Source organism: Ips typographus, linkage group LG3 (assembly GCF_016097725.1).
Source record: "Ips typographus isolate SLU linkage group LG3, UJ_Ityp_2.0, whole genome shotgun sequence".
Classification (NCBI taxonomy): domain Eukaryota; kingdom Metazoa; phylum Arthropoda; class Insecta; order Coleoptera; family Curculionidae; genus Ips; species Ips typographus.
In genome coordinates this window covers 2,814,263-2,828,255 of record NC_138424.1, presented here as the reverse complement: position 1 = coordinate 2,828,255, position 13,993 = coordinate 2,814,263, and the positions used below count along the sequence as shown (strand labels likewise).

Sequence of the window (13,993 nt, the reverse complement as noted above, 5' to 3'; positions counted from 1 at the left end):
CTCAAATCAATGCTCTAGACAAAGATGGTGATGAATATAGTGACATGTGTCAGTGTGCCAAAACGGATGTGACGAGGTTTAACAGTTGATCAAGTGACCCAACCAAACTTTCAAATGACGTCACTTCCGTTTTAACAAGTATTGTTTATGCGTAATTTTGATTATCTAACCTTGTCTTGTCTTGGATACATTTAAACTGAGTTAAACAAACATTATTTGATATATTTTTAATGTAGGAGGTTTTCTCTCCTACATTACTACTTAAATTAAGAAAAATGTGTTGGTTTGACAGGTGAAATGATAGTATAAAATACCTCCGGTGTGCGCTCTGTGTCGTAAATTGACATACTTGCGGTTGACCAGTTGGTGCATTTTGACACGTGATAAAGTTCAAAAATCCAGGCGTCCTATCACATGACGGATAACTGACTGACTGTTTTAGTACAGTCTTTTTAGGGTCAATTTACTTTACTGTCTACGCAGCAAATTTCAAAATTCCAAATAGTACAAAATGAGCCAAAATTTGCCCCTCTAGGTTTCGTGTTACCGAGATATTGATTTTCAAAAAGTAGTTAAAAAAGACCCCTAATACCAATTAATAAAAATTCTTTAGCCAAAAACAAAACTATTTGTTAAAAAATGCGTATAATACGACTTCCTGTGCTACCACCTTGGTCTTCATAACAGACACGTCCAAAAGCAATTTATACACCGGACCGATCCGTATACAGGGGTGTGAAGAATAACAGGGTCGACAATAGAAAAAACTCGGGTGAATGGAGAAGACAAATTTCGGGGATTGTGTCAATGTCTATTTAGCGCCCATTTGGGGATTAAAATGGGAAGTTGCCGGTTGACAAAGGGCGTTTTATTACAATGGCGTTGTCGAAAGGACGGAATCGGAGCTGGTATACGTGAGACGCACAATACAATGCTAAAATAGTTGCCCGGTTAGTTTTTACGGTATGTTGGTTTCCGAAAAAATGTCTGAGGTAATGCTATTATAAACGGACAATAAATTTGTTTTTTAAGGTTAGTTTAGTGGATCAACATACAAAAATTGACGGGTTACGTCCGAGTCCTGACCTGTACGAAATAATGTCTCTTCTTCGCCGATTCATTTCCGGTGGTGCTCTTGTGGTTTTCTCGACTATTTAAGAACTCGTCAACCATCCGGTATACTCTATAATAAGCGTAATAATACCTTTCTTTTTAACGAGCAAGTATGTCCCTCCTGGACGGAAAAAAAGACATAGAACATGGTTGAGCAAACACGGAACTCTTTTTTTTTTTTCCTATAAGTTAAATGCGGAATTTCCCACTTGATATTACTCACGTAATATTAATTTTAACGAGGTCATGTGACTAAAATGTCAAATAAATCTACGTCTGCCACATGTAAGTAAATTTCAGCATAGCTACTTTTTTTGACCAATCACAAATCATGAACAGTGCTGCTGTAGCAGTGGTTGTAGACTTATTTGACAGTTGGTCGTCACATGATCTCTTTAAAGTTGATATCACGTGACCATCTGTCAAATAACATTCAGTTATATACAGACAGTGACAGATTATAGAATTTATCAAAGAGTCTCTAATAATAAATTATTCTGCACAGAACAGCAACAATTAGCTTGTTCTTAATGGAAACAAATAACGAACAATCCGCTGGGGGATATAGAAAAAATTAAAATCACTTAATCACCAAATTCCCACAACGTGATTCTGAAGCCACTCAGGAGTCACCGTCCCGAAAAGACTGTTTTCTTAATTATCCGATCCGTTTGAATAATGTCGGTTTTATGCAAATGCGAGTGCCGGTGTGCAATTAAAATAACTTATAATGTAGAAGTTCGAATGTACAGGGTGTCACGAAGACTTGTCAACCGGTTAATGGATCGAACTGGCCAAGACCTTTGTGTCGTGATCTTTTTGAAGCACGCTCAGGCGAACTCGGTTGAACATGCATCATTACGACAATTCCAACTGAGCGAATTTTCGCGAGTAAATTTTGGTCGGTTTTTGGCTCAATTCCCCGGTATCAAAACCGTCTTTCAGGGAAATACATTCAACAAATCGTCAATAAAAAATTAAGTAGCCGTGTCTAAATGTGAAATACCTTTTAATCCTCTCACGATGAGATAAAAATGAACATTATAATTCTTTCGGTCTTAGTAGTAATAACTATTCTTTGACTATCACAGACAAAATAACAATAAAACCAACAGTATTTAATTTAATCTTCGAACTTAAGAGGTCTTCTGGTTAGTTCTCTCTGACAGATTTAGCCATCAAATTATTTTGTAAATTTTTAATACTAAAATTCTATAGTTTAAGTTACATTTGAACAGGATGTGGATGATTATGCAAAGAAATGCATACAAAGACAAGGATAGGGCGAAACTTCATGTCAGTTGAACTGCTAAACTGCTTAATGTCAGCAAATGATTTGTTGCTGAAAGCGTTGTCATTATAAGTTTGATTGGTTGGGTTGTCCAAAAATTGAATTAGATAAATTATAGAACAATGAAGGAACAATAACAATAGTGATAACACAATAAAATGAACACAAACTACACTTTCACTAGAACAACAAACATATAAACAACAATATATAATAGCAAACAAAAATTACTTTGGCAAGTAATCCCAAGTCTTGACTTTAAACCTTAAAAATTAATTTAATCATCCAAAAACTCAATTTCCACAATACAAACAAATGCATACTGTCAATCCCATATTTCGGCCATATTGGAATTTTTGGCATGCACCTTCTTGGCTTTCTTGTACAGAGGGCGGTGATTAGTCACGTGAATCTACTCCGTTCAGCTTTACAGTGACAGCGATGCTAGAAAAACAAGTAGGCGGTATGAATATTAGGATAAGTGCTTCTGATTGGTCAAAAAATTGGTGTTTTTTGACCAATCACAAATTATTATGACACAAGCACAGTTACCAAAAAAGATAGCGTGCGTTTTCATTTAATAAAGTTTTTAAAAAATGCACTAACTCACGTAATGCATCAAGCGACCAAGTAAAACCTAAAAATAATGAACGTCAGAACGTGTAGCCCAGGTACAGAAGTTTTCAAAATAGGCCATAAATCCCCTTGAGAATAAGAATGTTTGGACTTTAGCCAAACGGCCTAGGAAACTTGTTTATAGGCGGATGCTTTAGGAAATTTTTGATATCTTTATTAACGATTAACTTGTTAATTGACTTGACTTCTACTTTTTTGCTCTTGGATAATTGTATAAAAACACACGGTTTGTACGTCGTTTCCATACATAAACATGCCAAAGCAGAAAGTTACTTAAGGCTGAAGCCTCCAGACTTATGAAGAAACTTTTAACAAGACAAAGGCGTATTTCTACTAGCGCCCAACTTTCACAGTCTCGACTCCCTGATTATAATTCTTTCCCCATTTCCCCATTATTACTTTTGAGTTTTCGGTTATCTAATGCCGCACCTGACTGCTTGTAATTCCACTACACGAAACTAGGTGCATACACAGAGAGAGAATTTGGAATGCAGACGCGTGGTTTTCAAAATATAGCCTCCGCCCTTACAAATAAACGCTTTTATAAAGCCCGTATACGCCACGCAATAATAACCGAAAACCCTCCTGACCAGAATACGGAAGATTAACTTATTTTTTGGGTACAAAAACGGAATTTTGATCAGATTTTCAAAGGCGCGATGGAGGTCGAGCACCGTGACGACATGCGGACCGCGTGATACAAACTTAAAATCGTTTGGAATTCCGCTCAGTACCTCCTCTCTCTGGCTTTGGTCATGCTAATTGATTAATTTATTTACTTTCGTAATATTTTTAAAGGTCTAAAATGGTTAAAACGTTTTTATTTTTAGTTCAAGATTAAATGGGTTTTCTCACGGTCAGATTATCAATGTTCTTCTTGAAGAGGTTTATTTGTGTCATGCGCTATTTTAACATTGTCAGCTGTCACCATTGGGATAACCACGGACAAAAAAACACTGATAATTTCATGGGTGAGACAAAGACGAAAATTAAATAAAACGTCAAGTAGGCGAACGTTTTTCTGCAGTGTATTGTCAGACTAAAATCATTGACTACGTTATAAAATTTTCGATATAAACAACGCGGATTAACGATTCGGATTGACTAGTCAATCCTAAAAAATAACAGGACTGAAATGCTCTATCTGATTAAAACTCCATGAGACGTCCATGCACCGCCCTCTATACTAGAAAGCCTAAAACGTCACTTTTAATGGCGGCGTTAGCTGTTTTTGTTTTATACGCAAACGTATGCAGATGCAGTAATAAATATGTTTTTTTTAATTGTTTCGTGTAGTTGATTGCAAGTTGTGAGTGAAAAATCAAAGAAAGGTTCATTCCTGATCCAGATATGTATAGATAGAGCTTTTTATACACAATCAAGTCCAGCCTAAACAAATTGCTTAGAACATTTGTCCTGGAAAGTACAACACACTGCAAATTAGTTTAAACACTGTTCAATACAAGAAAATCTGTAAATCCTTGAAACTAAGTAAGCAAAACTGGTAAATGGTTCTTATGTTATTACCAAGAACATTCATTCAAAATTATTTTTGTTGCCCTCACTATGAAGGATGCTTTAAAATGTAACTCACATACCTGTGCATGTAACAAGTACCTAATAAGTTTACTGTACTAGAAAGCACTTGTACCTACCTATTGAGTATAGTGTTGGAGTAAAATCATCCCACTTCAAAGTATTCAACCAATGTTGAGTTAGATCCGGTTTTTTGTAAAGGAAAAAACTGACACGGTTGGGCTTTATCCTGAATTGCTATTACAATGTGGCTTGAAAAACTTATGAACGGCAGCAAACAGAAATAAGTTACGCAAATAATCTCTGGTTTTAATTTTAAACCGTAAAAATTCATCTAATCCTCAAATAACTCAATTTCCACAATACAAACAAACCCAAACTGTCACCACTATTACCGCCATATTGGAATTTTTGACAATCACCTAGGCTTTCTAGTATAGTAGGCGGTGGTCCATGCCATGGATGCCCGATGTAAACAGGATTGACTTGACATCTTGACATCTAAAATTATGAAATGTAAGTTAAACACGTAAATATTTGACTGAATAATCCTTACTTCAATCCGCTTTGTCGATCGGATTAAGAGTCGAATGGGAGGTACTATTCCTGATCTCTTTTTAGAAACTTGAATAAATATTTAGCATTTGACAATGCTGCGGGTTGCGCTAACTTTCTAAAGTTTTGATTGTCATCTGTCAAAAGTAAATAAAATTGCAACCTCAAAATGTCAAAATTCAAACTCAAGCAAAACGCCAGAAAATGATAAAAAACGACTAAACGTTAAGACGTATTTGGTCGTCAGTGTTTACTAGAGTGTTTACAGTGTCTTCTCATTCTGACAAAACAAGATGGCCTATGCTACTACAGCTAAAAACTAAACTAAAAAATGTTTGAAAAGTCACATGACACCATGATTATAGAATCACATGGAGGTCATATGACACACATCGATTAGCAATCGCTAGACAATTTTCTTATGAATGCACTGAAATAAATCGATTACTGATCGAAAAAGTATTACTTAAACGTCATTTTGCTCATCGCATTCAAAATCCGATTTTTCGATTGCTAATCGTTCTTATGAAGTGAGTATTTACACAATAATTGAGCTTATAAAATAAAAGTTACTTAACTACAGTACAGATTCAGTAAACAACTTTTGGTACAAAAAAAGAGCATAAAAAGTGCCTCCAGAAGGTGTTATTGATTTTCCAAAATATTCAATAATAAAATGGTAAAAAACTAAATTTTAATTTTTTAGTTTTTGTCGGATATCTCCGGATGAAATGAAGATTGTTTGAATTTTTTTAACCAAATTTTTTAACAATAAAATGCGCAACTTTACCTCCCTTTAATCATGCATCGAATTTGTAACATCCTTGTACATGGAGAATATAAACGGGTGAAACCTTGGGACTTTGAGAAAATACTATTTTCAGGCAAGATAATCAAAAATTCAGATTAGTGCTCTATTTTAATCAAATTGATCATCAAATCGTTAACCGTACTGTTTCAGTGACATCTGAAAGACAGAAATACCTTTCAAAACAATAATTCATAATCTTACCATGAAAAACAGTTAAGACAAATTTATGAAGTGATTACTAGATAACAATTTAATAAACGTCAAGGGGCGCCCTAATGTGTTTGAATAACAGACTTCTTGCATACATAAAGAGCGGGAGCCATGAGTCGAAATTTAGATTTACGACCGTATAATTCATATTTATTTTCAACCCCATCTGGAACATAAAAACTAATTATAAACAAACATAAATACCGGGCTCAGACCGACCCCGCGATTCCTTATTCAGGACCGTATTTCGGTTTGCATCGCGGTTATTAAAAAGCGCTTTTTGATCTTTAACCCCGAAATTGCAACTATTTCCACTGATAAAAAGAAAAACTGAGTCGGGATAATTAATGCTTGATGAGTTTTTTTTTTCAAGGCTAATTGAAGCGTTATTCGGTTGCAGTAATTGATGTTTCGAGCGCGTCCAAATGTGACAGACAACAAGAATAAATATCACACCCTAAAATGGGCACATATTGCCAAAAGCAAAGTGCTAAAACAAAAATTAGCATACGCTTTGATAATGTGCTCTATATTATGCATATACAAACTGGAATGCAAAACTGGCAGTGGTGTAGAAGTTTTGATTCAGATTAATTTTTAGTTTATCTTTTAATTTGCTTTGCTTGGAACACCTTTGTGCCTGAACACACTAGAGAGGTAAATAAATTTAAAAATAACCTCAATCTGGACGTCATCTATACAAAGTGTCTTTAAAAGGTCTGTACAAAATCCTATTAAGTATTCCTGACATCAAAATAAGCCACTATTTTACCACGCTGTATCTCGAAAACGGAGCAATTTTGGACAAAGGTAAGTTGCTTTATTTTGATGTCAGGAGTATGTCATATTTTGTAAAGAGCTTTTAGAGACACCCTGTATAAAGCCCAATTTCTCTGGACACTTTCACCTACTTTATTCCATATCCAGTGGCGGCTTTTTAAAATATGTAATTGTTTTCAAATATTGCACACTAACGTTAGAAAATACTGGAGACATTTTAAAATGTCGCGAAGAAAAATAACACGCGACTGATAAGAAAAAACCCCGAGTGCACGATCTAATTGTGCACTCGGGGAAATTCGAAAAAGCATAAAAAATACTACAAAATGGGTTAAAAATGGCCTCTGTAGCTCCTCCCGTTACCGAGATATTGAATTTCAAAAAGTACCCAAAAAACCTCTCTGGTACCCCCCCATTCTTTTAATTTTTTTGAAAAGTGAAAAATTTTAAAATGCTTTTTTTGTGCTTATTTCACCTAATTTAAGGTTCTTTTGTATAAATATGCCCTTTGCTGTGCATTGGAACCCTTATAGAGCAAAATAAAAATTAGCTAAAATTGCACTTTTAACAAAAATTGAATTTTTTGACTTTTTGAAAAATCGTATCTCTTTTATTTAAATTCGCAGGAAATTCGTTCCTACGCCATTCGAAAAAGCATAAAAAATACTACAAAATGGGTTAAAAATGGCCTCTGTAGCTCCCCACGTTACCGAGATATTGAATTTCAAAAAGTACCCAAAAAACATCTCTGGTACCCCCCCATTCTTTCAATTTTTTTGAAAAGTGAAAAATTTTAAAGTACTTTTTTGTGCTTATTTTACCTAATTTAAGGTTCTTTTGTATAAATATGCCCTTTGCTGTGCATTGGAACCTTTATAGAGCAAAATAAAAATTAGCTAAAATTGCACTTTTAACAAAAATTGAATTTTTGAAAAATCGTAGCTCTTTTATTTAAATTCTCAGGAAATTCGTTTCTACGCCATTCGAAAAAGCATAAAAAATACTACAAAACGGGTTAAAAATGGCCTCTCTAGCTCCTCTTGTTACCGAGATATTGAATTTCAAAGAGTACCGATATAGTACACAGAGAGTACACTTATTGAGGAGCCGCCCCTGTCCATATCGTTGTTTGGTTGTTTTTACACAAGTTTTCTTGATACGCCCTTAATAAAATGACATTTAGAAAACATCGAAATATGTGAAAATGTGAAAAAAAGTGAATTTTTTTAATTTGAATTTATTTGTTTTGGGACCTTAATATTGGACCTAGATCAAAACTAATGACACTTCTCCACAGCAACTTGTAAAGCTCTTTTATCAGATTTTTATTCCGACGTTTCGTCTTTATGGAACCATCATAAACCTTATTTTTAATATCAAAATCTGAAAGCCATTTTTATTCCAAATTCAATGATGTATGGCACTTTCAAATGCAATTTACTCTCTTTTTTTTAGCTTAAAAAAAGGTCTGTTCGCAGAGAGAATCTCCAACTAGTAATCAGAGAAATATTTACATCCATTGGCCACAAGTCAGAAATCGTCAAAGTCACGTGAGCATACAACCAATGAAACTTGACATTTACTGTTTCTGAGTTTGAAACCAGTCAGGGATTGCTTCTGCGAACAGACCTATAGAAATGTCCTATTACATAGGTATCTGAAAATAATTTTTTTAAATGAAAAATTGTTTATGCCAATAAATTGTTTAGGTTATTTAGATGGTTATTATTAATTTATACTTAAAAATAAGAAAAAAAATGTTTCTCCAATTCCAAAAGTAAATAAAGTAAAAATAAAAAAGTTAGTTTCATACATTATTGAATTCGGAATAAAAAAGGCTTTCAGAATCTGAAATAAAAACATCAGGATCGGATTTAAAAAAATTAAATTGATGATGGTTTCGCAAAAACAAAACGTCGGAATTAAAAACGTATAATGCCTTAAAAGAGCATTAAAAGTTGCTGTGGAGAAGTGTCATTAGTTTTGGTATTAACGTCACAAACAAATAAAACCAAAAAATTCACCTTTTTCAAAATATCTCAAAAACCACAAGAAAAGTTGATGTTTTCTGAATGTCACATTTAACCAAATCTGTATCTCTAACCGTTTTCAGGATCTCCTTATCTTGCACACACTGTATAGTTTCTTTGATCGTTCTGCAACACCCGATTATCCAAGCAATTCTGTTTGATTGGTCAAGAAGAAGCAGTCTCTCTAATCTCTGATCTAATCACAAACTAGAACCAGTGCCATGTAAATGTGAACGTTCAAATTTTGCATTTAATTTTATCAAATCCGACTTGAATAACAAACACCCGAATTAGGCAAGAAATCTTTCTCGGGACCGACCTAATCCCATTTCCATTTTGGCATAGCGCGGCCAAAAAGATTCTAAAGTATAATGAATTTCCATTGCGAGAATAAACAGAAAAATGAAGCGAATTTGAAAGTTGATTAAAAAATTAATACGGTTTCGGTGTTTTAATTTAGCCGGTATTCATTGCTTTAAAAATTGGAATTAAGATGGGAACCATTTTTATTTCGGCCGGCGGAAGTAAAATGCGAAACAACTGAATATCCGCGGTCATTAATATTTATGTTAATTCTGCTTCTGGATTTATTAACTTCTAAGAACGAGAATTATTTGCGGACTTTTTTCGGCATTTTACAAACATGTAACATACGTCTAGATAGATACGGTCACGCACGTATATCCAATTACAGGTAAAAAAGGGTGCAGTTTAACAAAAACAATAGAACGTCCGTTTATTATGCAGGTGCCTGTCCAAGAAGTAGCCACAGCGTCAATTTCGATATTCGGTCAGTCCGAATGCACTTAGTCATCGAGGCAAATTGCTTTCTGCTTTTTGTTCATCGAGTTCAGAAAAGGGCATTTTCTGTTTGACGTCGACATACTTCTATTTTATTGCCCCAAACTCAACGGTTTCGTGACCAATAATGTGAAACAGTGGGTCTTATGCATTATTCATTTACTCTCAATTGTAGTTGAAGACTGTTGGATGCTGATTTCAATTGATTGTAATTGAGATTCAAAAAATCTGGAAAGATCTCAAAGATAGAAAACTGGTAAAGATGTAGTAAATGAGAGAGAATCTGAAAAAGAAGCAGCATAGCAAGCATCTGGCGTTAGATTTCTTTAAAGAACCAGCAAAAGCTTCTCGAATAGAACTCTGGTATCTACGTACTACTAGTAAATTACTACTCAATAAAAGCCATTAACCTAATGCTAATGCTGTGAAGTGAAATAGGGTTGCCACCACAATGTAAAAACACATTTTTAACGAGGTAATTAACCAGAAACTGACTGGGCTTTCCTTCCCTCCCTTGCAGTCAGAATGGTAGAAAATACGATGGGCGCGTAATAGAGCGACAAAATATTAATTTAACCCGCAATTTCCAGATATAACAATAAAACAAATGGCCTGTTTTCCCAGTGCATTATGCGGGGTTAGTGAAGGGTAGCAAATTCGGCTATGCCGCCCTCATAATAATCTTGGACCACCGTGGAGAACAATGAGGCGAGACTCGCTAACTTCGTCGAGAGATGTGTATCTCCTACTGGAATGATGATGAATTATGACGTTTTGTTTACCTACTGTGTGTACGAAGCGACAAAAACAGCCATTGTTGGCGGGGTCAGACCTTTGATGACACTATTTTGCGTCCGGGGGTTGACGATTTCAATTTAATTAAGTTGGATTTAGTTAACTCTCTAAAAACCCAAACCATAACAAATCAACCAACTAGTTCTTAACGGACTGTAACGACTCTATGTTTTATAAAGTCAGTGAATTTTTGACAGTAGCCAGTTGAAGCGTAGCCTACTTAAGTATACAATCTTTCTAGATCTACTCTATCCATGGAATTTTGACATTTTGTCTCTAGTTCTTGACATTGACAATGATTTTTTATTATAACTCTGCTTTCCTTTTGTGCTTGGTAAAGCCGCAAGCTGTAAGCTGCTTTTATGATACAGTAAAGCAGGATTCATAGTTCCAGTTCCCTAAAAAGTAAGAAGTAATCAGTAAGCTGCTGTAAAAATAAACAATACCTACTTGTAACACTCTAATTCATAGTTTGACAAATAAGCGCAAACCGTATAAACCGCAAGCAGTAAGCAGCAAGAAATTAATCATTTTCATTTCTTACCTTGCTCCTTACTGCTTCCGGCATAGATGACCCCCATTTTTGAAATATCATTTGACAAATATGTCCTTTGTTTTCGTCTAAAAATGGCAACCGTCAAGATAAAATAATTTTTATGGTTTATAAGACTTTAGGGTTATGTTATTTCCTTCTTACTAAAGACTGCTTGCTGCTGCCGCTTAGTTCTTGCGGAATTAGAACTATGAATATCCTTCATCCTTCTAATTTTTTGATTTTGATCTGTCAAGTACAAAAGAACTAATATAACCTCAAAATAAAACTGACAAAATTAACATCACTAATGTCAACTGTCAACGTCGTTAAAATGCAATAGTGTATAAAACGTACCTGGAGAGGCATCGTATCCTATCGTGAGCAGTTTTCCCTTGATTATATGACGTAGTGTTAGGTGTACGTTACCAAAGCCTTTAGGGACCTGAAATCTATTTTAGTTATATACAGGGTGTCCGGAAAATACGTGTACAACGTTTGACGACAGACTCCTGACGTCAAAATATGTCGATCTAAGCCGACTTAGTTATATCCAAAATTAAAAAAAATAAATAAATAATAATAATATAATATTGTAAATATTTTTTTTCTGGCGAAACAGCTCATCCAACGGAAAATATTAAAGAGGTAAAATAGCTTCAAAATACTTCCGGTCACTCGACAAAAATATCTGGGTTGTCATAACGCCGTTCATATAAAAAATTAGGAGAAATGTTGACGTATTATATCACCTTTATAACACGTCCACTTATTTACAGCCGGTGACTATACTACTAGAAAACGTCATTTTATAGTATTAGTCTACATACTAAAATTCATTAAAATTGATTAGCAGGTTTTCACGTAATTTAGTAAAAAACCAATATTTTTACAAATTTTTGACGCCCTCTACCGGCTAAACGAGACAATTTTGGATATAACTAAGTCGGCTTAGATCGACATATTTTGACGTCAGGAGTCTGTCGTCAAACGTTGTACACGTATTTTCCGGACACCCTGTATAGTGTACAAGAGTATGGTGGGACTAATAAATAAAAATGTCAACGATAATAATAATTATGATTTAATACGTGTTCCGTCAGTGTTGTCTCTAGATACCTAGGTTTGATTTATACGCCTCGTTGGCGGCTCTAATTGGAACCTGCTTTTATAAACTTTGACAATGTTTTGGAATTGTCACTTCCGTAATTCAAGGAATTGACTCGTCTAGTAAATTTTCTCGTGGGATCTATTTGAACTGGGATGACAGCCGCCCTCGGTTTGAGCGCCCCAAAGCCGACAACCCCTTATCGTTCGTCGCAAAGAATTAAAGCCTAATAAACGCCGAAAATCGTAATAACCCCCATAAATAATTTGGATCCTATCTGGAATTTATCTTAACCGCCATTATCATTAACATTATAATCGTAGAGCTGAATATGGTGCCGGTTATCTATTCGAAGCACTTACTGTTGGACGTAATTTAATCAATTTTACGAGTGTGGAGATAACCCCTTTTGTTTCGTAGACAAGTCCAATGGGGTGAAATTTGATATGACATAACCGAAATCTTTGAAAAAATTATAGTTATACTTGAGTCCACATATAGTTTGTGATTGGTCAAAAAAAGCAACTTGCTGCTTTTTTTATCTTTGACAGTTTTGACGTATAAAGTAGTTGCCGCGTGACACTTAAACAATATTTACCTAGTTAGTCACGTGTCAACTATCAAATTGATTATCAAATCGTAAAACATATATACCCTGTCTCCTGTAGCAAGAAAACTACTATACTTTAGTTTCTGGAGCTTTATAGAGTAAACCATTTTGATATATGTGACAGTTGTCACGTGATGAACCGATAAATCACTAGCGCTGGTAGAGCTCGAATCAGATGAGAAAAGGCCACCGCATCATCAATGACGCAGTTTTTAAAACTATTTCTTTCTCCTTCTACAGTTGCCGTCGCATTAGATATAATCAGAGGCGTCCTATTAAAATATTCCCGAAAATATATTGTTAAGCGGTCAAAAAGCCACTTGGCAACGTAGTACGGTTTTTACTTGGACACAATTAAAACAGATGCGGCAGCGGCCAGGGACATTTGGACCTTTTTATATGCTTTTACTAGCAGGCACTCTAAACGGTGTTGCCAAGTTTAAAAAAATGTAGTGGCGGACAGGGAGACTTAGGGGGTTAGGTTAGGTTCCGTTTTAGTCTGGTGTTTTGGTTGTATTGTTGATGGTCGCAGTTGAAGTTCACATAGTGTTATGAATAAAAAACGTTATTTTGTCAAAATGTCTTTCAAAAAGGTTGGAAAGAAAGGTGTTATCATATACAGCCAAGGCCGTGAAATCGTCAGTAACGTCTTACAATTTATGAAGAAAGAAGCAGAAGGAGTTTCCATTCCTTTGAAAAACTTGTTGTCTTTTATTTTCTTTATTAAAAACGACGAAAATGTTTCATTTTACTGATAAAATAATAGCACGCCACTGACTGGCTAGTTTGTGGTTGTTTTTGACCAATCACACACACTACGAACAGAGGACATTCACATTTACCGTTTGTGACGACTGATAGTTGACTTAACTCTACTACCATAAATAGGATGTCACAGTGGAAAAATTAAATAAACATCCCACACTTTCGGAAATCCTTTATCTATATTATATTATTTACCTTATTACAATGACATGTCACAGAAACCATATACGAGATTACACATTAACACGAAGTGTATTGAATAACAATTTGGTTTTTATGGTGAGTGATTGACACTGTAACGATTGTAATGCCCCCTTTTAACAGGAAAATTTTGATTGGCATCTAATTCGAAATTTGCTTTAATGTTTGTGTTTGGTCTTTATATCATTTTCTTGGTTATGTCGTAATTGTCTGAGAAAC

General features: G+C 34.8%; 2 long non-coding RNA genes across 4 annotated transcripts; both read right to left on the bottom strand.

Annotated features, from left to right (window-relative positions):
* Positions 1–4,611: 4,611 nt before the first annotated feature.
* LOC145726948 (uncharacterized) lies at positions 4,612–5,990 on the bottom strand. The gene is made up of 2 exons (XR_014177749.1): positions 5,133–5,990; positions 4,612–5,069 (listed from the first exon to the last, which is right to left on the bottom strand). It is a non-coding gene; the product is annotated as an uncharacterized LOC145726948 (long non-coding RNA).
* A 3,682-nt stretch (positions 5,991–9,672) lies between these two features.
* Positions 9,673–11,378, bottom strand: LOC145726763 (uncharacterized). 3 transcript variants are annotated; one of them, XR_014177661.1, is made up of 3 exons: positions 11,256–11,378; positions 11,009–11,179; positions 10,701–10,956 (listed from the first exon to the last, which is right to left on the bottom strand). It is a non-coding gene; the product is annotated as an uncharacterized LOC145726763 (long non-coding RNA). The 3 variants fall into 3 exon arrangements; XR_014177660.1 differs by having other exon boundaries at positions 11,103–11,179; positions 11,256–11,372; XR_014177662.1 differs by lacking the exon at positions 10,701–10,956 and adding an exon at positions 9,673–9,991 and having other exon boundaries at positions 11,103–11,349.
* Between the last annotated feature and the right edge of the window lie 2,615 nt (positions 11,379–13,993).